General features: G+C 43.9%; 1 protein-coding gene across 7 annotated transcripts in view; it reads left to right on the top strand.

Moving 5' to 3' along the window:
* Positions 1-24,048, top strand: part of DAB1 (DAB adaptor protein 1) — a 1,099,844-nt gene that overhangs the window by 22,215 nt on the left and 1,053,581 nt on the right. Inside the window, exon 2 of one of the 7 annotated variants that reach the window (XM_074334768.2) lies at positions 13,416-13,501. The exons of the other annotated variants lie outside the window; for them this stretch is intronic. The gene's annotated coding sequence lies outside the window, so the exon portion shown is untranslated. The remainder of the gene's footprint in view (positions 1-13,415; positions 13,502-24,048) is intronic. 7 annotated transcript variants of the gene reach the window in all.

Raw genomic sequence — 24,048 nt, 5'->3', positions numbered from 1 at the left:
CCCAGCCTCCTTTCTAGCATCGTATTGATAGAAATGGGATGACATCTACCTTTAATGATAAACAAAACAAGCAAACAAAAAAACCAGTGCCAGCATATGCGAGAGTACCTTTTGACCTGAAAATTGTGCTATAAAAGAAAGATATTATATATCTGTTGTTATTACTCTTACTATCATCAGCCAATCAACATTAATGTAACATTTCTCATGTACCACTGGGCTGGGTCTCAGGAAGTTGCCAACAGTTTTTGCACAAACTAATTGTGGTCAGCGGAAATGCTGTGAATACTGAAATGGCTAGAGCTAGTGTTCCACTTGCAGGCCAAGCCAGGGCCATCCCAGCGTGCTTCAGGCTCAAAGCAATCAGTCAATACTGGGTTTCTCCAGAAGAGCTAGAGATGAGCAGTTAGCAGACCTGCCAAATCCTGGCTCTGCCTCAGTGTGAGTGTAGCCAAGCCACTTCATCTCTTTGAGCCTCAGTTTTTTTGTTTGTTTTTTTCTGCTACATGGGGATTAACAATAGCATGTCTTGCCCACTTTCTGAAGTTCCTGTGAGGGTCAAATGAGACGACCGGTGTTAAATTGCTGGGACACTGTACCACACAACATGAGCTATGACACTTCTCAGTTCCCCCCTTGGTCTTCAAGGTTTTGGAAGGGAGTGAGTCTTGTCTGTGTTTTCTCAATGTTCATAACATCACATTCAGCAGATGCTCAATAGCTGGCAGTAGTGAATAAAACATTGTTGCTCTTCATCTTATTAATAAGCTTTATTACTCTCACCCCCCCTAAACTCCTTGCCAAAAATAGTGCTATTCCTCTAATGAGGTTGCTTTTAAGCTTTACCCATTGAAGCTGCTACTACTACTATTACTAATTGCTACTGACTATTAACCACCTACTATAGTGTCAGCCCGTGTGCTGGGCACTTACTCTGCAGTATTTTCAGCATGCAGGGCGCTTCTGTGAGACAGGTGTGGACTGGAGGCTCAGAGAAGCAAGGGAGCACTCGCTCAAGGGCACACGTCTTATAAGTGGAAGCGCAAGGATTTGAAAATAGTTTGTCCGATGGCAAATTCTCAGCTTGTTCCCCCATCCCCACCGTCACTGGGGAGCCAACAAGCGGCCGGATTGTCCTGAAATAGCCCGCCGTTGAGGGAGGCAGTGATTTCTCCTGTGAGTGGATTAGAAGTAATTCCCACTTTGAGAACGCAGGGGGTAGGAGGAGCAGACAAGCCAAGGTTTTAAAAAACAGCCAGAGAAGCAATTCTTCTTTCAAAGGGAAAAAAAAAAAAATAAAAAGCTGTATTTGGATTCTTTTTTACACATCCAACCCAGCAGAAAATTGGTTTGCGGAGGATGTAGGTCGTGGCTGTGGCCCGGGCATCTGGACGCCTCACACTGTACACTGTATTACCGGAGTAATATCGTGCACTTTATTAGCACCAGCAGGATTTGGGATTCCCAGGGGGACTGTTCTTTGCTGTCAGATGTATAAGGCCATTTAATCTCTTTTATCAGATCTGGTGCTGCCTCCCCCACCCCCACCTCCTCTTGCAGACCAATAAAGAGAATTTCTTCAGATTCATTGCTGTGCAAACCAGCTTTTAAATACTCCTCCACCCCCGCCAACTCCTGAATCTAATAAGCAAGCAAACCTTGAAAATCAGCTTTGTGCAATCGAAGAGCAGTTTTCTCAGGAAATTCGTCATTGGAACTTCATCTTCCTGGGGCAGAGACTAGAGGAAGTGGTGGCTAATTATGCCGAGCTGGTTCTGGTCTCGCCCAGGCACAGAGATCTCTGGGGACAAGGTTGGCATTCTTTCCTCGGAAACCCAATTACACCTTTGGTTCTGGCTGGGAGAAATGGCTAGCGTCACTGGACAGAGGAGAATTTTCTCTGGACAGAACCTGGATATATGCCAGGCCTGTTTGGGGACCATTTTTGACAGAACCAAATAAGATGTTCAAGGGTTCAGAGAGATGTGTGTTCAAAATCCAGTTCTGTGCTTATCCCTGGGGGCTGTGCTATTTACGCACATGTGCAGTGTGTGCCAGCCCTGGGATTGGGATCTGGCACATAGGGGACCTTGGGATTAAGACGTAGCTCCACATCTGGAGAGACCACAGTCTTGTGGATAAAAGACATGTCTGAACAAATGCCCTCAACACAGCGTGATAAGTGCTATGGGTCACACAGCTCAGAGCAGGCATCTTGGAGAGATGTCTAAGCTGACTGCATCCTTGGGTTAGTCTCTCACTTCTGAGCCTTAGTGTCCTGAGCTATAAAATGGGGTGATGATACCTACCTCGAAGGTCCCTTTGGGAAATAAACTACCTACTGTATATAAAATGCTTAGCCTGGTATCTACCATATAATAACTAATACAGGTAACCCCTGTATAACACGGTTGTTAGGTTCCCCCAAAAGTACATGTTATGTGAATCCGTGTTATACGAAACAAAGAACTAGTATAAAAAAGGGGGTTAAGTTCCAAAAATTTAAAAACCATACTATTGTATTTTTTTAATTAAAGTTAATCGGGGTGACAATTGTTAGCAAAGTTACATAGATTTCAGGTGTACAATTCGGTATTACATCATCTATAAATCACATTGTGTGTTCACCACCCAGAATCAGTTCTCCTTCCATCATCATATATTTATAATTAAGAGAAATATCTTTACTAAAGCAATTTTCAACAAAAGTATAACATATTAATATGTATAAAATAATGTTTTCTTCGTCATCGCTACTAAGCACCATAACAGAGGGTGTTTTCTTTTTGACAAGATATCTTCATCCTCTGAATTTAATACTCCACGAACAAAATGGATTTAAAATTCTAATAAAGTTTAAAATGCTGCAGTCAAATTTGATACAACATGCACGCTCGAATGAAAAATTTCAAATGAGATATCTTTTGCTATTAAAAGCTTTTATTATGTTCCGTGTTATTTGGGGATTTCCCTAATTTCGAATGAGACATTTCTTTGCTGTTAAAAGCTCTCATTACGTTCCGTGTGGTTCGGGGATTTCTCTAATTCTCAAACCGTGTTAGAGCGAAACCGTGTTCTAGAAGTGCCGTGTTATACGGGGGTTACCTGTATTACTTAAAAGAGGCAAAGGAACTGAATAATAAAACTAACAATCCTTTTCATTTGTATGACAGACTGGACAGAATTGTGGATAAAGATCTGGGAGACCCACATGTGACTCAAGTCTCTTCTTAGCTGTGTGACCTTAAGCACATCACGTCACTCCTCTGAACCTCACGCTCCTTTTTGTCAGATGGGGATTAGATGGGGAGGATGAAATAAAATAGTTAAATGGGAAGGGGCTTTGCCAATTTGAAGGTATTGTGCATCTAGAAGGAACTAGAGAGTTATCATGAGGACTAATCAGTACAGATGATACGGGCAAGCCAGTTCTGCAGACGGGAGGATGTCATGTTCCCAGGAGGTAAATTGGAGGTTGAGCAAGCCCTGGGCTTGGTGCACTGGCTGTCTCTCTGTGAGGTACGCGTTTAAGCAGAAGTTCTCAACCGTGGTGGGAAGGGAGGAGAGAAACAGTATAACAATTACCCGGGAAATTTTCCCAAAATGTAGAAATATGTACACACAGCTCCCCTTCCCCCCATCCCACCTGCTTGCCCAGGGCTTATCAGAATCTGCAGTGGGCATTGGTGAGATGCATTTACAAAAAGGCGATAACCCCTCCTCCCTAAAACTGAGTTCCACAGTTTCAAAGAGCATTGAAAAGCCCGCTTGATGTTAAACCCCCATCTTTCCACCTCTGGTCATTGCCATTGTAGCCCATTAGACCATCTATCCCTGTGCCTAGCGTGTTGTTCTAGTGGATTAAACCCTCTGTCTCCATATTTGGCTTCTTCACCTGCCATTTGATCTGGTGCATCCCGCCAGTATCTAGCCCGTGGGGCAGTTTTCAAACGTAGGAGCAGTAGATGTGTGAATCACAGGGCTATGGAATCCACAGGACCAACAGAGCGGGCACAGCTTCATGAGCAAACCAGGGTTTTGCAAGTCCTGTTAGAAAACCCTGAGCGGCGCAGTCATGATGGGCGCTCCTGGCCGTCCTTGGCACAGCCCTGTACGAGCAGCGCCACCCTGCATTTGCACGGCTCTCCATGAGGCAGAAAGCGCTTGCCCACACACTATGCCAGTGTCTCTCAGGCAACCCTGTGAAGTCACCAGAGCAAGTGTCACTGCCCCACTTCACAGATAAAGACGGCGGTTTCAGAGAGGTTAGGGGGCCTGCCTGTGGTCAGTTAGTGTGGGGTACAGCCAGCTTGGTGTGGAGGCTTCCTGTCCACCGTGCACTGGGCATGTCTCCTGCCCTGGACGCTGTGTCAGCGTAAGGAAACGTGACATGGCTTGCTTGCGTGCCCCAGTGACTGTTATTTTAGACAGGACATGCTCAGGAGCTGGCATCATTTTACAAGCTGGTACTGAGAATCTGTTTAAAATTCCATTCCTTGCAGTGCATCCCCTTGAGTCATTCTCCTTTTGTTTAGGGTCAGGTGTTTAGTTCTGTAAGGACCTGTGAGCAACGAGTGGGCGGATCATTTCTAGCAATATATATGTGACCCCACCACCCCACGGGAAAACAGCACCACACGATACATTCTGATTTATATTTCCTCAGGCGTGTTGCAGTGCAGTGGGGACTTGGGGAAATAGAGAAATAGATGTATGTGTGTGTGTATATGCATTTGTATGTGTACAAGTGTGTGTGCGCGTGTTTTTAAGAAGACGTAACTAACACCAGTACACAAGAGAAAACCACAGCTCTCTAATAATGTTACTGGGTTTAAAAAAGAAAAAAAGAAAATCAATTCCGTAGCTTTTCACCCGAGTCTGCCAATAGCCACAAGGATAAACCTTGCACTTCGTTCAGTTTATTACGATGTATTCACATCGCTAGTAAAAGAAATATGTGTAGCAAACCCTTTCTGAGGACTTAGCTTGTGCTAGCACTTCCTGGACCCCCTTTTATATCTTATTTTATTGAATTCTCCCAGATCTCTATGACAAAGTTATCATCATCTCCATTTTAAATGCGGGGCATGGTGTGGGGGCAGAGCCCCAGAAAGTAGTTTACAGGCTCTCGGCCTCACGTGCAGGAGTGCTGGCTCGGGTAGTAGATGGCCGTCAGCTGTGGCTGATTGGCCGTCAGCTGTAGCCAGTTAGCCAATTAGCCGCTAATATAACTGCTGCGGCTACGCTAGAGAGGAGAGGAAGAATGGGGGCTAGCAAGAAGATGGCGGCTGGGCTGGCAAGTGTGGATGGCGGTTTGCGGACAGTGTGGATCCAGCCTCCAGTGAGAGTATAGTGCCGCCAGCGAGAATATAGTGGTATGACTCCCCTACCTATGGCTCCATGGGTGTTCCTTTTTGGCCTCACCATATCCTGCGTTCTTGTATGGGGAGCGGGAGCAGAGACCCCGCAGGCCTCCCTACACGACAAATGGCGCAGCGAGCAGGGTCTCCCGCACGACACATGGGTTCTGTGAGGCATAGTGACTTCTGTCAAATTGCGTGGCTAGAAAAGCCCCGAGTTCTTCAGTAGACAGGACCTGGACTCCAGAACCAGTGTTCTTTAAATTGCCTCAGGGCTGACTCTACAGTTACACATTTCTAGGTTTTCATTTTTTTAATTTTCAAAAAGCGTACTGTGTTGAAGGGTTCTCTTCCTTCCTCTTTCTCCCTCTCTCCCTCCCTCCTCCTCCTGTCCCACCTCCTCCCTTTCCCCTTCTTTCCCTCTCCCTCTCCCTCCTCCCGTTCCTTCTCTCTCTCCTCCTCCATATGTATCTCCCCTGCTCCTTCTCTCTCTCTCTCTCTGAAGAAACAAGTGCTCTTTGCTCTCCTGGAATGATACCCTCTCATGGCTAGAAGAAAATTTAAAGATCATTTATTTTAAACCAGTGGTTCCCAGCCGTGGTTCACATTGGAATCACCTGGATTTAAAAATATTCCTGCCTGGATCCCATCCCAGACCAATAACATCAGGATCTCTGGAGTCATCATTTTTTTTTAAATCTCTAATTGATTCCAATGTGCAGTCAGGATTGAAAACCCCTCATCTAGACTCACTGGCCATTCCTTCTACAATATCCCTGCAAAAATTGCACCCGTCTTACGGTAAATGCCCCCGGTGGCAGGAAGCTGGCACTGCTAGGAAGGAGCAGATGTCATTTCTGAGCTCCTCTGTTGGGGGAACAAACAACCACAACAAAACACAATCTCGTTATGGGTCAGGCAGTGTCACGTGTGTTATCGTGTAATCCTCGCGGGGTTTTTGTTATTATCGCTACTTTATAAACGAGGAACCCGAGGCTCATCTGGTCCTTCATTTAACACATATTCACTGCATTGACACCTGCTAAGCGGAAAGCCTGTTATAAGCACTGGTCATGCACAGATGAACAAGACAGGTGTGGCCTCAGGGAGCTTTCTTTAGTTGGGGAAGATGGTCGTTAAAAACCAGACTGCACAGCTAACTAAGCACAGGTGTAATGAGAGTTTGTAAAAGGCGGATCTGGCCTTGTGTATGTAGGGGAAGGGAGACCAGGGAAGGCTTCCTACATGAGCATCCCTGGGCTGAGCCCTGGCAGACCAGGAGGAACTGACTAAGGAGGGGTGGGCTGTGCGGGGGATGAGGCAACTGTGTGCAGAGGGCCACAAGGCAGGAAAGTGCTGCTGCTTCTGAGGACCTGGACGGTGGCCAGCACATCACTAATACTGGGAGAGGGACCCCAGAGGTTGGTGAGAGTGGAGGATGGGCAGGCCCAGCTGAGTCTGCTCATTCAGGCCAGAGAAGCCTGTGAAGGATGTTAACCAGGGGAGGCATGGCCAGATGTGTGTGTCTAAGTGCCCAGCCAGGAGGTGACATAGATGGGTCATCTTCCATTACCCCATAACTTCCTGCCTTTCTGCATGTAAGAAGCATTCCCTCCCTCCCTCCTTCCTTCCTTCCTTCCTTCCTTCCTTCCCTCCCTCCCTCCCTCCCTCCCTCCCTCCCTCCCTCCCTCCCTCCCTCCTTCCTTCCTTCCTTCCTTCCTTCCTTCCTTCCTTCCTTCCTTCCTTCCTTGATGTGCTCTGAGGGGTAAGCTAGAACCACACATCAGTAGCTTCCAGTGGGAGAATCCCATGTGACGAGAGGAGAACGAGTCTAGACAGAAGCCTCATGAGCCTTAGGAAGCTGAGAAATGGATACAGGGTTCCTCTCTCTTTATTCTGGTGTTCATATTGCTGTGTTCTTAAGGATAACATGTATTTATTTTAAATTGAAACAGACAGAGATTATTACAGATCTAACTGAAAATGGAATGGCTAGGATTGTGGGGGTTTTACACTTTAGAAAACCACTTGGAGAGTATAAAAAACCCTGACTTCAGTTCCTTTCAAAAAACCACCCACAATCTAAAAAGAGAATCTTAAACACTGGGTGTTGTAGAGTCTGCTTTTAGGAAGTGTGGATGTTCGTCTCGGGAAGTCTGGGAGGTGGACGTTTCTTCCTGTGTGTAAAAAGTCATGCACAAAAGCCCCCCCTCCGGGAAGGATGCACAGATTGTGGTTGTTGCGTATTTGATTGAAATATTTTGCTCCATTGACTTTTCTCTCTCCGTTCTCATTTCCCAGCACCTGACACAGGCAACACGTAGGTGTTAGCCCAGGGATTCTCACCTGGGTCCAGGGACAGAGGAACCAGCAGATACAGGCACTCACAGAGGCATGGTCCGAAACACAACACACTCCTGGCCTCTGGCTTCCTTACCTCCTGCACATACGCACGCAGACAACAAACACCCAGCACGTTACCTTCCCTAAACCAACACATCCCTCACCAGGCTGTAGAGTGAAAGCACGGCCTTCGGAGCCAAGCTGACCTGATCCAATCCTGGCCCCTCACCATGACTTGGACAAGCTGCCTATGCTCTCAACCCCCATTCTTTTCATTTACAAAATGCAGACAAGACCATCTAGGACTGTTTGAAGCATGGGAGTTAACATACGGAGAATACCTGAAACGTGCATGATGCTTCTTCTAATGATGTGCTTGTCACAGGACTCTTGCCAAGATAGAACTGCCCAGATCACACTTCAGTTCCCGTGATACAGCAATGAATCCTAACTTCGGGTGCCCTGAGAGCACCCATCCGAACTCAGCCCCTTTCTGTTGCGTTTTAGACGCCATCAAAGCATCTGATTTTTCTTTCCATCACATATCCCAAATATCTGTCTCTTCGGCCTCAGTTTCTCTTGCCGTTTCTGCCCAGCACGAGTATAATGGTCTGTTACCTTCCTTTTGGGTTGGTTGGCCTGTAAAAGTTATAGTCTGTCTGTCTGCCATTCCATCGCTCCGTCGACCCACCCGCCCGCCCACCAAGGTCAGAGATGCCACAGTCTGATCTGTGAGGTATGAATGAGGGGCAGAGGGCTGAATTATAGACCCACATTCTCTAGGAGGGATCTGCTCGTCGCACTGGGACCTGCTGCAGAGGGCAGGGCACCATCTAACCTTCGGAAGTACCACCTCTGGGAGGGAAGGCCATGAAAACTACATCTGAAACCAGCACCCTAGCAGCTCTAGTGCAGCCTACATTTGCGAACCACTCATTAGATCATGGAGTACTTCACTGTCCTGAGGAGCATGGCCTTGGGGCTTTGGGGGAACTTCAAGGAGTAATTAGGTGGCCTGGTATGGAGATGTGCAGAACCTGGCTTATGAGTGAACAAGTGTGGTCATCTGACAAACCTTCATTCATACACTTGTTTAGCAGAATGTCTGATCTGTGCCAGGGGCTGTCTGGCTGCTAAGGATGTGTCAGTGTAAGAACGGATGAGACCCCTGCCTTCAGGAGGCTAACAGTCTAAGGAAGAGAGACAAAGGATGACCACCCAAACACACAGACCAATAAGGCTAGCTCTTGGAGGTATTTGTGCTGTGAAGAAAATACCGTGTTTCCCCGATAATAACACCTAGCCGGACAATCAGTTCTTTTGGAGCAAAAATTAACATAAGAAGATCCGATCTTATTTTGCTGCAAGACCAGGTATAATATAATATAATATAATATAATATAATATAATATAGTATAGTATAGTATAGTATAGTATAGTATAGTATAGTATAGTATAATATAATATAATATAATATAATACTGGGTCTTATATTAATTTTTGCTCCAAAAGATATATTAGAGCTGATTGCCCGGCTAGGTCTTATTTTCGGGGAAACACGGTACTATCGGGGTATGGGCCAGAGGTTGACTGGGGTTGGCCGTGATGGTAACCAGGGACGGCTTTTCTGAGCGGGGCTGTTTGAGCTGAAGCCTGAATGACAAGAAGGAGTCAGAGTTGCAAGGATCTTGGAGAAGAATGTTAGGCAAATGGAACAGCAAGGGCACAGGCCCAGACACACTTGGAGTGTTTAAGGGACACAAAAAAGCCATGGTGGTTTTAGCCTAAAGAATCAGGGAGAGGGTGACAGGAGAGGAGAGCAGAGATGTCTGTCTTGCAGATCACAGTAAGCCTGGGGTTTTGACGCTGATGGTCTCAGGAAGGCCCGTTTCTGCAGCTCTACCCAGGGGGCTCGGGTGGGAAGCAGAGCATCTCTCTCTCCAAATGGCCTTGATGCTTCGGCCTCTCTGACAGAGGCTCTCTGAGACCTGCCCATGCTGAGCACTGTACTGCTGGAAAGAAAACCCCAGGTGTGCCTTTCTGCCTCGTGTGGTTAGATTTTCTAGCATTGCTCACTCGCTTTTGCTAGAAGCCAAAGGAGTCCTGTTGAGGCCACAGTGGCCTGCCCTGTGAGCAGCTACTTTGAGTCTGCATGTCTGGAAAGGATGATCTCAGTCAAAAACTCAGCCTGGCTCCAACCTAAGCCATAATCTCATTTTTAAAGAAAGTTGCAAAAATGTTGCTCCTACAAATCCACTGCTTCTGAAAGCTAGCAAGCTTGTAAACAAGAATAGAGAGCAGTACAGAAATAAATCTCTGTGTTCATCCATTGTTTGACAAATACCCAAAAAGCTGATGCTGAGATCATTGAGGATTTTTACTTTGTTCAATCCAATGGTTACTTTTCAGATGTCCAGGCAGAATTTAGAATTTTATACAGGAGACCAACTCCATCTTTTGTTTCCTTCCTTCCTTCCTTCCTTCCTTCCTTCCTTCCTTCCTTCCTTCCTTCCTCCCTCCCTCCCTCCCTCCCTCCCTCCCTCCCTCCCTCCCTCTCTCTCTCTCTCTCTCTCTCTCTCTCTCTCAAACAATTTTTTATTGTGGTAAAACATACATAACATAAAATTTGCCATCGTAACCATTTGTCAGTGTAGAGTTCAGTGGTATTAAATAATGCATAATGCCGTGCGACCATCACTACCATCCGTCTCCAGGACTCTTCGTCTTATAAAACTAAAACTTCTATACCTATTAAGCAATACCTCCCTGTTCCCCCATTCCCCCAGCCCCTGGCAACCACATTCAACTTTCTGTCCCTATGATTTTGGCCCCTGTAAGTAACGCATTTAACAGGAACTGGCTCATTTCACTCAGCGTCATGTCCTGAAGCTTCATCCACGTTGTACCATGTGACAGGATTTTGTTTTTTTATCCATTTATCCATCAATGGGCACTTAGTTTGCTTCCATGTTTTAGTTCTTGTGAATAATGCTGCTGTGAACATAGGTGTACAAATCATCTCTTCGCGTCTCTGCTTTTAATGCTTTATCCCAGACGTGGAATTTTTGGATCGTATCGTAGTTCTATGTTTAATATTTTGAGGAACCATACTGTTTTCTGCAGCAGCTGTACCATTTTACATTCCCATGAACAGTGCACAAGGAATCCAAATTCTTCACATTCGTACTCCCATGTGGTATTTTCTGTTCTCGTGATGGTAGTTGTCCTAACAGGTATGAGGTAGTATCTCATTGTAGTTTTGATTTGCATTACTCTAGCGATGAGTAAGGTTGAACATCTTTTCATGTGCATATTGGCCATTTGTATATCTTCTTTGGAGAAATGCCTATTGAAGTTTTTTGTTCATTTTTTAATTTGGTTGTGGTTTGTTTTTTTTTTTAAATAACTTTGAGTTTTAGATGTTTTGTATGTATTTCCATCTTTTTCAACCCTTTTGTTTTGGCTATTCTGCTGCCACACTCTCCTGGTATGCTCATCCTCCCTTGTTTATCCTTCTGAGTCTCCTTTACCGGTTATTAATACTGAGTGTAACCTCTAAATGCTGATGTGCCTTGCAGCTTAACTATGATTCAGCCCTTGATAAACAAAAGATATGAACAGGGTATTATGGAATCACACAATATGGGCACTTGTTCCAAATAGGGCTTCAAGAAGTCAGCAGGCTCAGAGGGCTCATGAATAAGAGCTCCTGATCTGAGAGAGGGGGCAGTTCCTGGTAGAGAGAATAGCCACAGCAAAGGTTCAGAGGATGTAATGGCATGGCACGCAGAATTTGGCATTCTTAGAACAACACATTTTTGGTGGAAGGCAGTGGAAAATAAGGCTGGCAAGTTAAGCGGAAGCAGGTTGGAAAGGTTCCCGCCCCCCCAAGACTATGATGAGACATTGAAATGTGACATGTTTTGCATTTTTGAATGACTCCTGTGGCTGCAGTGTAAAGGATAGAGTTAAGGGGGTACAGTACTCAGGCAGGGTTACAATGAAAAGGCGCTTGGAATAATCCAGGTAAGAGATGGTAGTGGCTTGGCCTAAACTGTTCATAACAGAAATTAAGAGGGGCAGATGGATTCCAGTGGATGGACATGAAAAACAATTAGGAGGTGAAATCATCAGACAAAGAGATTGTTGGACTAGGAGAGCAGGAATTGAAGTCCTGATTCAGGAAGGCACAGATGGGGACTCCAGAATATAGACCCTTCAGCAGTCCAACAAGGTAGTTTGGCCTTAGCCAAACTCGTATGACCCTTCCCTTTGAATTTCAGGCTTGAAATCTCTCTATTATGAAATATGTGGGCTGGAAAAGGCATCGGTGATTCTTTAAATTCCTCTTCTTAGTGCTGTGGAAACTGAGGGTCACGAAAGTTTAAGTTACCCAAAACTCTTCACTCCCGTTCCTGATCATATCAAATTTGACCTCTAGAAATGCCCAGATCACTGCAGGCTCTTCTTTCCCAACATCAGATACTTCCCTGAAGATACTGATGTTTGAAACACAGCTTCAACGATGTGTCTTTCCCTGCAAGTGTTCTAGCCTTTTTCTGTGATTGCCTCTAAGAATTAGCATTCGAAAGCAGCACAATACCACGTGAGATTCAGGTTTTCTTAACCACGTTAGATTGGGCACACCAATAACCCCACCCTTCCAACTATCTCTGTTGTCTTATTCAATAAAAGTTTTCAACAACCACCTGATGTGTACCTGAACGGAACTTGAATCAGCAGGAATTAAAAATCATTCCAATGTATTGTACCCTGGCTCACGCCTTCTTTTTTCACGATGAAGTGTTCCTCCCAATTTGGGGGACAATGGGAAGAAATGAAAGCCATGAGGTGTTCTCCTCCATTGGGTTCATGTAAGATAGGATGATTTTAAGTTCCTGCCCACCAGCTGCGTTTATCTTAGTTTCAGGAGCTCTAAGAGTGGGGGAGATGGTATTTCTGTAACCCATGATGCACCTAAAAGAAGAGGCATATAATAAATGTAGTACGGGTTGTGAAAGCTTCTCCAAACAAAGCAAACTAACCAGATGGCGTTGATGTCAGGGCTTCATGCAGAATCGCCTGAGGGTGTCAGTACTATAGGCAATAAGACTGTGAGCCTTCGGTCCAATCCCCTGGATGCCAATCCTCGCTCTACTACTTGCTCACTGTATGGTCTTTACACGTTAACTAACTTTCCTGTGACTTACTTTACTTATCTGTTAAATAGGGATAATGATGCCTGCACCACAGGATCATTTTCAGGTTAAATGAGTTGTCAAACAAGGTAATGCAGACAAAGCACACAGTACGGTGCTTCGTCCCAAGTGGGTGTTGAATCCGTTCTTTTCTGGTTCCCAAATGCGATGCGGCTCTAAGAGACTTCCATTGGAACCAGATGAAGAAGTGGTTCATTAACAACTGGCCCAGGGAGAATACACTCCATGGGAAACTGCAGGGTCATTAAGCACCAATGGTGGTAACAAGGCCATTAATTTCCCAGGGTTTCCTTTATAGAGCCACACAGTGAGGTGATGCTTAACTCAGCGGGAGGGAAGGGCTTTGGTGGGGTCTGGGGACAGGAGATCACAGCTGCTCTGTATGGCAGGCTGGCTGTGAAATGCCGGAAGGATTGTGCACTCACTGTGTCTGCGCTGTGGATCATGCCTAAGGACAGAGCATCCGAAAATCATTTCTGTGTGTTCATTGCAGGCAGTGAGGTGTGAAGAGCATTGACTTTGGAGTCTTCGACCTGACTTTGAATCTCATCTCTGCCACACCTAGCAATGAGACCACGGGCAAGTTGTTTTACCTCTTGTTGTCTCAATTCTCTCACCCCCAAAATGGGGAGAATTGTCGTTGCTATGACGGCAAAATTAAAGAATACAGGAGAAGGCATTTGGAGAATATTTTTTAAACCTTAAGTCCTAGGCAATAGAATGTATGATCTTATTATGATTGTAGCAGTTTAAACTTGTGTCTTTTCTCACTTCCTTCTATTAACCTTCCCTTTCTCGACTCCATTTGTTTGCTTGAAATAGTAGCTGGATGAGCTATTTCTAGCAATTGTTAACTACTCACGCTTTGGCTAAAATCCATTACAAAACTCACAAAGCAAAGAGCAGGTGCAATGTGCTCTTCAGAATAAGTTATTTCATTAGAATGAATTTCTGAATGTGAAAAATCAATAGCGCTTCAGAGGAAATTTCTGGAAGACCTGAAAAAACCCCACATATCACCATATTGATTTGAATAGAATGTATAAAATAATTTTAGCTCTGGTTTTTTTAAGCAACTAGGACAAAAGGGAGAGATTCTAGAAGTTATATAGATAACTGTGTCAGACAGTGGAGACATTAGTTGTTTCTTTTTTTAGGACAAATTTTAAGTGTAGAAATAACTCTTAAGATGTTTCACAAAGCTCCAGACACCAGGCCGATGTTCTTACTGTGGCTTATCAGACCCCATATGATTTGGTCTCCACCTGCCTTTCTGGCCTCATCTCTAGTACTCCCCACCTTGCTCTCTCTGCTCTTGGGTTCTATTTTACCAAAGCATGAAAAGTCCTACCTCAGAACCATTGCCAAGTTGGTTCCCTCTGCATTGCAGGCTTTCTTCCCTAACTTCACCTAGTTCATTTCTACTTACTTTTCAGAACTCACCTTAAGTAACATTTCCTCAGAGAAAGTGTCAAGGCCCCCAGATCCCCCCTGCTTTCTCCCCATCCCCAAGAGCACCCTTCCCTTCAGAGAACCTGTCTCCGTTTGGGGTGAAGTATTTGGTCATTGTTATTTTTCAACCTGTCCTCATGTGAGCCCCCCTAAAGGCACAGGCCTTGTTAGTTGTGTTCACCAACAATACCATGTACCTAGCATAAGACGTGGCACATGGTAGGTGCTAAAAAATCAACTGGAATCAACATATGCAGAATAAATGAATATGTGAATCCTCTAGAGCACCACAGCTTCTCAAACACAAGCCTGTGGCACCAGAAGGTTCTCTCATTGCTCATCTTCGTCCTGTCAATAGGAATGATCTGGAAGTGGATGCAATATGTTTTCTCAGCTCAGAAAGAAAACATTGATCAGGGAGAATGCTCTGCTATTATCTTTACCTATTGACCCATTTTTTTTTCCCTGCGGGATAAAGTCCAGAAAATTTCTCACGATATATCAAATGCTCCATGATGTGGTTTTTGGATCACCTTGCACCATTCTCTGTTCACAGCCTATGCTTCTACCATGCATTCCTGCTGACAGTTTCATGAACACCCCGTGCCAATTCTGGCTTCTGTGCCTTTTTGTGCTCTTCCCTCCCCCTGGAATGCCTCTCCCTGGTGGGAAGACATGCACCATAAGGTCAGGAACTCGAGCTCTGGAGTCAAGCAGATGCTTAGGTGCTAGATCTGGGGATTCTTGCAACTCAGTTTTACCATTTTAAAACTGGGACAATAATATCCACCCCCCCCCCAGGGCTATTGTGAGGATTAAATTTGATATATATATATCTCAATTGGTTTATTGCTTTGACTCGTACTTATGTGCCCAATAGATGGTAGTGCTGTTATTATTTTTATATCTCTCAGGAAACCTCTTCTCATTGTCAGGTCAGAAGTCATTTGAAGCCTTTTCTGATTCTCCCGGGCAGACTAAAAGGAACTTTCTCACTCCACTTTTTAGGTTCCTCTGTTATAGAGGCATTCCAAAATTCTTTAATTGTCTACAGATCCGCTTTCCCATCAAATTGTGATGTGCTTAAAGACACCATTTAAATACTCCCCAAATGTGTTTTCAGCACCAAGGACAGTGCCACATAGAGGACTAGGTACCGGAGAAATATCTTTTGATGCAGAAATAAATGAATTAATCCTAAGACAGCTAGAAAATGCATTCGATATAGCAAGGAAAATTGGACCAGACGTTTTGATTGGCTCTTTAATTTGCTCACATGTGTTGCATGTACATCAATCAAATGTATTCAGCCTTTCTGCTGAAAGCTTTGTACAGTTCTGATAGTACTAGTCTTTAAGAAAACATTATGCAATGGTTAACTGGCACGTATAGTTAATTCTCATCAGTATTTGCATTGGAAAACAGCTACTTAGCACATTTGCCAATGACTTTTCATAAGGTAGATTCCCCCCCCCCCTTTTTTCTTTTGTTAGCCTCGGGTTCTCAGCATGTGATGCTACAATGTTTTTGCTCCAGATTTGCAAGTGCAGTGGTGTTAGTTCTCAAATCAGTTTGTCACATTGAAAATGTTCTACAACAAAAAGGATTAATTGTTTTCCATGTGTAAATATTTTGAAGGGGAAGGAAGCCCATCTTCAATTGGATTCTCGTTGGCTGTAACTCCTACAACTCCAACCTGCAAGTACCTCTTTCGCCTTCATTTCCAAGCAAAAACTCCAACTCACCCTTCATACAGCAACAGAACAGATCAGCCTATGGTTTTCCTCATATCCCATGTGGTTTCATGCTTCTGTACTTTTGTCCAAACTGTTCTTCCACCTGGAGTGTCTCACCTTACTTATCTCCTGACAAAGTCTTCCGTATCTCTCAAAATTCATTTCAGGTGGTACTTCTTCCAGGAAGCCTTCTTCAAATGGCCTAATGAGTTTTGGACTCCTCCTCTTTATTCTTCCCCCTACGCCTGTTCTTTGCATTGATGGGAGTGTCCGTGTGGTATGGGGAATTCAGCTTCATGTTTGAGAAAATATGTTTTGGGGTTAGCCCGAGGCTGAATTCGAGCTCCACTATTTACTAGCTTTGTGATCTTGGGCAAGTCATGGACTCTCTCTGACATTTCATATTCTTCCATGAAATGAGGTGACTTTACAGAACAGATGTGACTATTAATAAGGAAATCCATATTGAGTAGTTGATACAGCACATGACATATAAGAAGCATTCCATATATGCTGGGCATGATTTTACTGTTGGTAGTACTGCTACTAGTAATACTTCTACAACTATCAATATCAAAGCACTTACACACCATGCTAAAACTATCTTTTTAGGTATTTGCTTCTCCTACTGGACCTAGAACAACCAGTCATTTCAGGTTGCCCAGTATTGAGGGGATTCTCTCAATATGAAATTTTCAGTGTTAAAACTAGAATGGTCTCACGAAACCACGATGCGTGGTCACAATCAACTACACTGGCCCATAAGTGACTTGGAGGAGGGACTCTGATCTCTAATTTAATGTAGATTCGCAGTTCTGAGCGCATTGCTTTTTAAACAGCAACCTGCAGCGGTAGGCGTGGGGTTAATGGGAACAGTCTCATTTTTTTTTTTAACCGTATGTTTCCATACCCTGTAGTTTTCTTTATACTTCCCATCTGTATTAGTCTTCTAGGGCTGCCATAACAAAATACCATGGAGTATATGGCTTGAACAATAGAAATGTGTTTGCTCACAGTTCAGGAGCCTAGAAGTTCAAGATCAAAGTTCCAGCTGATTTAGTTTCTGCTGAGAGCTCTCTTCCTGGCTTGCAGACATCTGCCTTCTCACTATGTCCTCACTTGTTTTTTCCCCTCCTTGTGTGCACAAAGAGAGAAAGGGCAAGTTCTCTGATGTCTCTGCTTATAAGGACACTAGTCCTATTGGATCAGAGCCCCACCCTTATGACCTCATTTAACTTTAATTACTTCTTAGAAATAGAAGCACTGCTTCCAAACACAGGCATACCTTGCTTTATTGCTCTTCACTGTTGCGCTTCACAGATACTGTGTTTTCATCAATATGGGGGCAAGACCCTCTGACAACAAAAAGATGATGACTCGCTGACGGCTCAGAGAATGGTTAGCATGTTTTAACAAGAAAGCATTTTTTAATTAAGGTATGCACGTTGTTTTTTAAGACATAATGCTATTGTGTACTTAATAGACTACAGTCTAGTGTAAAACTAGCTTTTATATGCACTGGGAAACCAAAACATTTGTGTGACTCGCTTGCTTGATTGCAATATTCACTTTATTGTGGAGTCTCTCCGAGGTATGCCTGTGCAACCACATTGGGGGTTAGGGCTTCGACATATGAATTATGTGGGGACACAAGCATTCAGTCCATTATACCGCCTTAACCTCCATCTGTACCAGGTTTATACACCACTGTATCAGTTAGTTATTGTTGCATAAAAAAACACTCCAAAAGTTGGTGGCTTATAACAGCAAGTATTTACTTCACTCCTGATCAGCAAGTCAGCTGTGGAGCTTGACTCATCTAGGATGGCTTTTCTCATGTATCTGTAGGGTTTGTTGAGGCCTTTCTAATCTCGGCTGGTTTCTCTCATATGTTTCCCTCCAGCTGGATGAACCAGCTGACTCAGCTCTGCTTTCCATGACCCCTCATACTTCAGGAGGCTAGTTCAAGCTTGTTCACATGGTGGAGCGAGGAGCCTGAGAGAGAGCAGAAGTGTGCAAAGCCTTGAGGGCCTGGGCTGGGGACTGATTCACCATCACTTCCGTTGCCTTCATTGGCCAATTCAAGGCACAACGCCAACACAGATTTCAGGAAGGGGAATAGATGCCACTACCTAAGCTGCAAACTCACATAGTACAGGGCATCAGTACATGGGGTCATGTTTACAGGACTACAAGGATTATGGCCATGATTACAATCTACCACAACCACTAACCTAACACAAAGCTGATGCTCCATAACTGTTGAAGCTCAAAGTGGACAATATGAGTCTCATAAAACAGCAAGATCTGGGAAACAGAGTGTCTAGAAACTAAGGGAATTTTGTGCAGCAGGAAGGTGTAGTATTTGGGGGAGGTTGTAACAACACAGTATTGATACAATGATCAAGTGTTCTTACTGGGACGTGACATATACCAATAATGTCCTAAATGGTGTCAAAAGTGCTCAGGTGGCCAGTTTTAGAAGTTTCACAAATTGACTTCTGAAAGGGATATGAACTTGAGATTGATTATCTGGGTTCTTTCTGAGAGTCTGGGATAGACTGGGTTGTCTCTGCAATTAGAGAAAGAGGAAGTATCAAGGAGAGGGTTCCGGAGAAGTGAAGGAAGGGCAGCTGCTTACAACTACATACCATCACGGGGTTTTCATGCTATTTCTAATGACCAGTATTCATCAGGTTTGCTGGCACATTCATCATTTAATTAAAGAAGTTTAATGACAAAATTGGGGAAATTATATGGTTTGGCCCCAATAGCTGGTGAAGTGGAAAACAGTGAAAACAAAAGCAGGAGGCTAAAAAGGAGCCTTTTAATTTGATATTTTTTAGTTCAATGAGCTAAACAGCTGAATTAATTAAAAGCTACTTTAGGGCCACTTTATATATATGTAACCAGCACAAACAGGATCTTGGGACCTCCAGGGGCGTTGGGTGAGAAGACCTCAGACAAACACTAGCAGCAAGCTGCAGTTTTAGAAGCATGTGTTTGAAAACCACACATCCTTGCAGGGGAACGCTGGAGTTAATTGTGGGTGTGGGAATAAAGCAGGTTATAAGCTACAGAGTAAAAAGGCCTGAGAGGGTGGTGATTTGGGGGAGGCAGATGAATTAAGCTCAGGCAGTTTCTGCAGAAGAGAACAGTATTATTATTAGACCAGAGCCTGTGAGAGGAAAAATAAGGCTTCCCGGAAAGAGTTGTCAGGAATGAGCCCTATTCAGGTGGAAGTCTGTTCATGGGCCGTGAATTTAGGACGCCTAATATGTGCTGCTGGGTCACAGAGCAGAGAGCCTCCAAGGGTGGCCAGGTTCCCGTGTAATCCTGAATCTGTTTCCAACTTGCTGTGTGACCTCAGCAATCATGGCCTCAGTCTTCTCATTGGTTAAATGCATAATATTGTTATTCTAGCACCTCTGATTGTAGAGCTGGTAGCAGGCTAGTCATATCACATATGTGCCACATGCTGACCTTAGAACTGAATATTACCATGGAGAACTTCAGAGTCTCCTGGTTCACAGGTCTTACTTGGAATTGCATCACAATGATGATTTCTGTCCACCTTATTTATAGGCACTTTTTTGTCGGTAGGCGGAGCAGATGCTGTTGGTACCCCACCCACATCCATTGGCACTCAGCATTAGGCTGAAGGCTTCTTGGCACATCTAGCTACAAATACAGCAGGATGAAAGTACCCAGGAGTTACTGTGCTCAGGAGCAGCCATCAACCAGCTACTAAGGGGAGGTGGTGGGTAAATGCCCCAGCTTTCTCATTCTTCAGCTGGGACAGCTCTGAAATACAGCCTTTGTCATCTCCTAAGGGTCCCCAATGGGACTGAGTGGCAGTTGCCTACAGAGATCACCTGTGTACTGTCACCTGTGGTATTGGCTTCCTTCCCTTCCATGCCTCACTCTCCACTCCCCTACTGGCGCTTCTGAGCGTCACCCCCTAAAGAAACCACTTGCGTTTAAATCTCTTAAGACAGTGGGGACTGTGTCTGATGCGTTTCCAGGTGCTAGCACTCTGATGCTGGAGCACAGATAGATGTTTGGTGAAGGAAGTCTGAGCTTAGGTTCTACCCTCTGTGACTAACAGTAAGTCAACTCCATTCTCTTCATGACCGTTCTTTGTGTCAACTTAGCTTTAACTCCATTCCTTGTAGAGCGACCTCCCAACCTCAAAGTTATCTTCTCCAAAACTTCATTTCCAATTTTAAAAATTCTCTGTCATGACTTGGTTTCAGGTTTGCTCTCCAACCTGGATTCTGTGTTCACATGATGTACTCTAATGGTGGCAGTTTGAACGTGAGCCCGGTAATGAACTTGGTGCTTGCTTTGTGGCTGGTTAGTGTGGTAATTGTCACAAGCACTACCTGAAATCCTCAGGTGTACCAGGTACATGGCTACGCTCTATACCTACTGGCTAAACCCTCGAGTCTTTCTCAAATGCCTTGTGTATGCATGCCCTTTGACCTTGATATTTAGTCCTTTGTTCAACAAATGCTCACCCTGTCTACCATAGGCCAGGCTTTGGGTTAGGCTCTGGGATGATAAAGTTGAAGAAGACAAATGTCTGCACTTGGAAAGTTCTACATAGTCTACGGGGAGACACTATAACACTTCATACATCTTCTTCCTGAGAGAGACATGCAGAGTGTGGTCCTACGAGGCAGTGTGATCAGTGAGATACAAAGCAGCAGCTGTCTCAGTGTCCTGCATCACCAGCGTCCATGGGAAACTTGCACATGTCCATGTCCAGGCCCTGCCCAGTGAGACCTGCTAAATCAGAAAGGCTGGCTGTGTGGCCAGCCCGTGGTGTCTTAACAAACACTCGGTGATTCTGATGCTCCCTAGAGTTCAAGGACCACGGTCACAGAGAAAAGCAGAGAATTTTACGGCCAAAGAGAAGAGGGTGTGGGTGTACCTGAGAGTGTATTTATGTGTATGAGGAGAGGTGGGCGTATATGGGAAGAGAAATAACGGAAGGCTTCCTGGATTTGGTGAACCCTGAGCTGAGTCTTAAAGGAGAATTATGAGGATATTGGCTATGACTCAACTTGGCACAGACCAGCTTGAGATGACCTTAGTAATTTAAAGCCCAGATATTTATAACGGGGGTCAAAATCAGATAAAATGTTTTATCACAATAGTGTCTTAAAGACAAATCATTATTTAACAGCTTACAATCATAGAATGGAAACTTGAAGGGATCACATTTTGACTTAACAGATGAGGCCATGTTTTACCCGAGGAACCACTGAGGGTTCCCTCAAACAGGGCTTCCCCTTTCCCATACTCCCCCCATCATGATTTTAAACCTCTTGAGGGCAGAACCTTTCTGACTTGGTTTTCCTTTTCTAGATCAACAAGACCCAAGCACTCTGCTCAATGCTCACTGCATAGATGCTCAAGCAGTATTTATTGATTTGATTTCCCAGAAACAAATGGTACAAGGCAGACCTTTCCATGCTCTTTTCTTTTGGCCCACACGCCACTGAGAAATTGGCTCAGATGACTTTAAATGAAAATGGTTGAATTAAACTGAACATATGCTTTGCTGTGGCAGAGACATAACCTACCTGTGGAGAACAATTTGGAGGTATAGGTGTTGCATGTTGTTTTTTAGGGTCCTCAGAGTCAAAATTACACATGTCGACAAAGCAACCCTATAGTGCAACTGATTTTTATTGTTATATAATAACACAGAGTATAATTAGCTTGTACAAATGATAGTAATTCTTATTGCCATGCTTATATAGTGCTTTCTGTTTTACAAAACACATTTACATCCATTAGCTCATCTGATCCTCACACGTTTGTGAAGCAGAGAGGCATGGCAAGTATTATGAAGATCCTTATTTCTCAGATGGGAGGCAGCTATGGCTGGAAGCAGCATGACATCATTTCTGCTGTGCTCTGTTGGCCAAAGCAGCCACTGACCAGCCCAGCTTCAAGAGGGGAAATCAATCCCATCACTCAATGGGAAGGTGTCAAAGAAATTGTGCCATCTTTAATCCATATCGATAACCATGACAATTAACCTCTCAGAGCCTCAGTTTCATCTGTAAAATGCAGATAATGCCTATGTCCTAAGAGTCATAGTAGGTACTCAGAGATTGGCAATTATGATGGGTAACCAATGGGGAAATCATTTGATGCCTTTTAATAAGGGAGCAACTAATCATAGTATATAGCTATATAGAAAGATAGTCAATAAAATTAAGAAGGCAAGGCTTACGTAAGAACTTTGACTACTATGAAGTCTTAAACACTGTCATCTAATTTTCAGGTTTTTTTTCCTTTAAAACTAACACTTGTAAGGCACTTACTATATGCAAAACAGTGTTTTAAGTTGTTACTTTTATTAACTTGTTTAATCCTCACAACAACCCTATGAGTTGAAGGGATTGTTGTCATTCCCGTTTCACAGTGGAGTAAACTGAGGCACAGTGGGTTTGAGTGTTTGCTCAAGTGAATGGTAGAAGTAGAGTCTGGCTTGTTGGGCCACATGCATGTTCTTCATTCTCATTCTCTGCTCCCTATCAGGTATGTTGCCTGTATATCTAGTCACTTTTTCCATCCCCAGGCAAGGGTACGTACCTTGGAAACAAACAATTAAATCACAGTTTGTCCCAGATTTAAAAATAGTAAATTTGGACTCCTCAAAGAAATGCAGAGAAAATTTGAAAGATTTGAGAAAGCAGGAGATCAGCTATCTGCTCAGGGTCCTCATGGACATCTACCAAGAGCCCATCACTGCTTTCTAAAAGGTAATTGTCTCTTTCTGGAAAACCTCCTCTGGGACTAGAGCTAACAGTGGACACACAATATTGAACAGTTCTCTCTGTGAAACCCTGAGACTTGGGGTCCTTCATCTACTTTTAATATATATTTGTCAACTTCCAGAATGATACAGTCCTTGAAAGGGCTTCCTAATATTTTCTCCCCATGGGTGAGGAGTATTGAGTTGGGGAAACAGTTGAATGATTCATCATCTCAGTTTGGGGACCTTTGGTATTCAGCAAAGCAGAAGCAAAAACTTGGAAAGATCAACATGTCCAGAGAATCAGTATTTTGAAAGGGCACTTGTCGAGTGGCATTTCTAGTTTGCTGCCTGAATTTTCAGGAGAGAGAATTAATTAATAAAATAAAACACAAAACATTATTCACAGGTACTGAAGAAGGCCATACATCTAGTAAGTCAAGCTAATCAAAAAATAAATTGCCAACATTCTACATTACAGCTCTGTTGATAGTTATTTTGAGTTGTGCTAACACTTAGTTAATTTTAATAGACCTTGTGTTTTGGTTGCTTGTGTCAGCAGGTGAATGTCTTTGTGGAGCTTGATTACTTGGGTGAAGTTCTAGAATTGCTGAACGAAAACACAGTTCATTTACTCATTGCCACTGAAGAACCCACCTGTTAAAGCAAAAAGGTGTAAAAAAAAATACAGTCAATAGAACTAACTACACTGCAGATATGCCAAGTGTTTTCATTGCTGTAGACAATCACATTTTACCTTTCTGGTGCCATCTGTACAGTCACTGTGACATGCACAGTAATCTGTATCCTGGTCTCCTCACCTTCTTACCCACGTTTAATGAAAGGAGGCAGATGGCATAAGACAATAAGGTACTCGGATAAAAAGCTACATGAAAAGAGCAATACATTTTATCCCAAAGACAAACAGCTAGCTACACCAGTGAGCAAAAAGGCAATCATATATGAGATTATTCGATTTGGAAAGGACAACTTAGAGAGGAGGTGACTGGGGAGACAAAGGAATTGACATGCAAATTGTCAGGGGGTTCTAGTTGCAGCTGTGCGGGCCTCTAGCTGGGTGACCTTGAACAAGTTCATGTAAGGAGCTGGTTGGACTTGAGAGTGTTTAAGGGGCTTTTCTGTATTGTGAAGCCATCATTTTG

The sequence above is a fragment of the Rhinolophus sinicus genome, chromosome 14 (assembly GCF_057876585.1).
Source record: "Rhinolophus sinicus isolate RSI-liver-muscle chromosome 14, RSI-T2T, whole genome shotgun sequence".
NCBI lineage: Eukaryota > Metazoa > Chordata > Mammalia > Chiroptera > Rhinolophidae > Rhinolophus > Rhinolophus sinicus.
The sequence above is the reverse complement of the archived record's forward strand: the minus strand, read 5'-3'. Positions and strand labels throughout refer to the sequence as shown.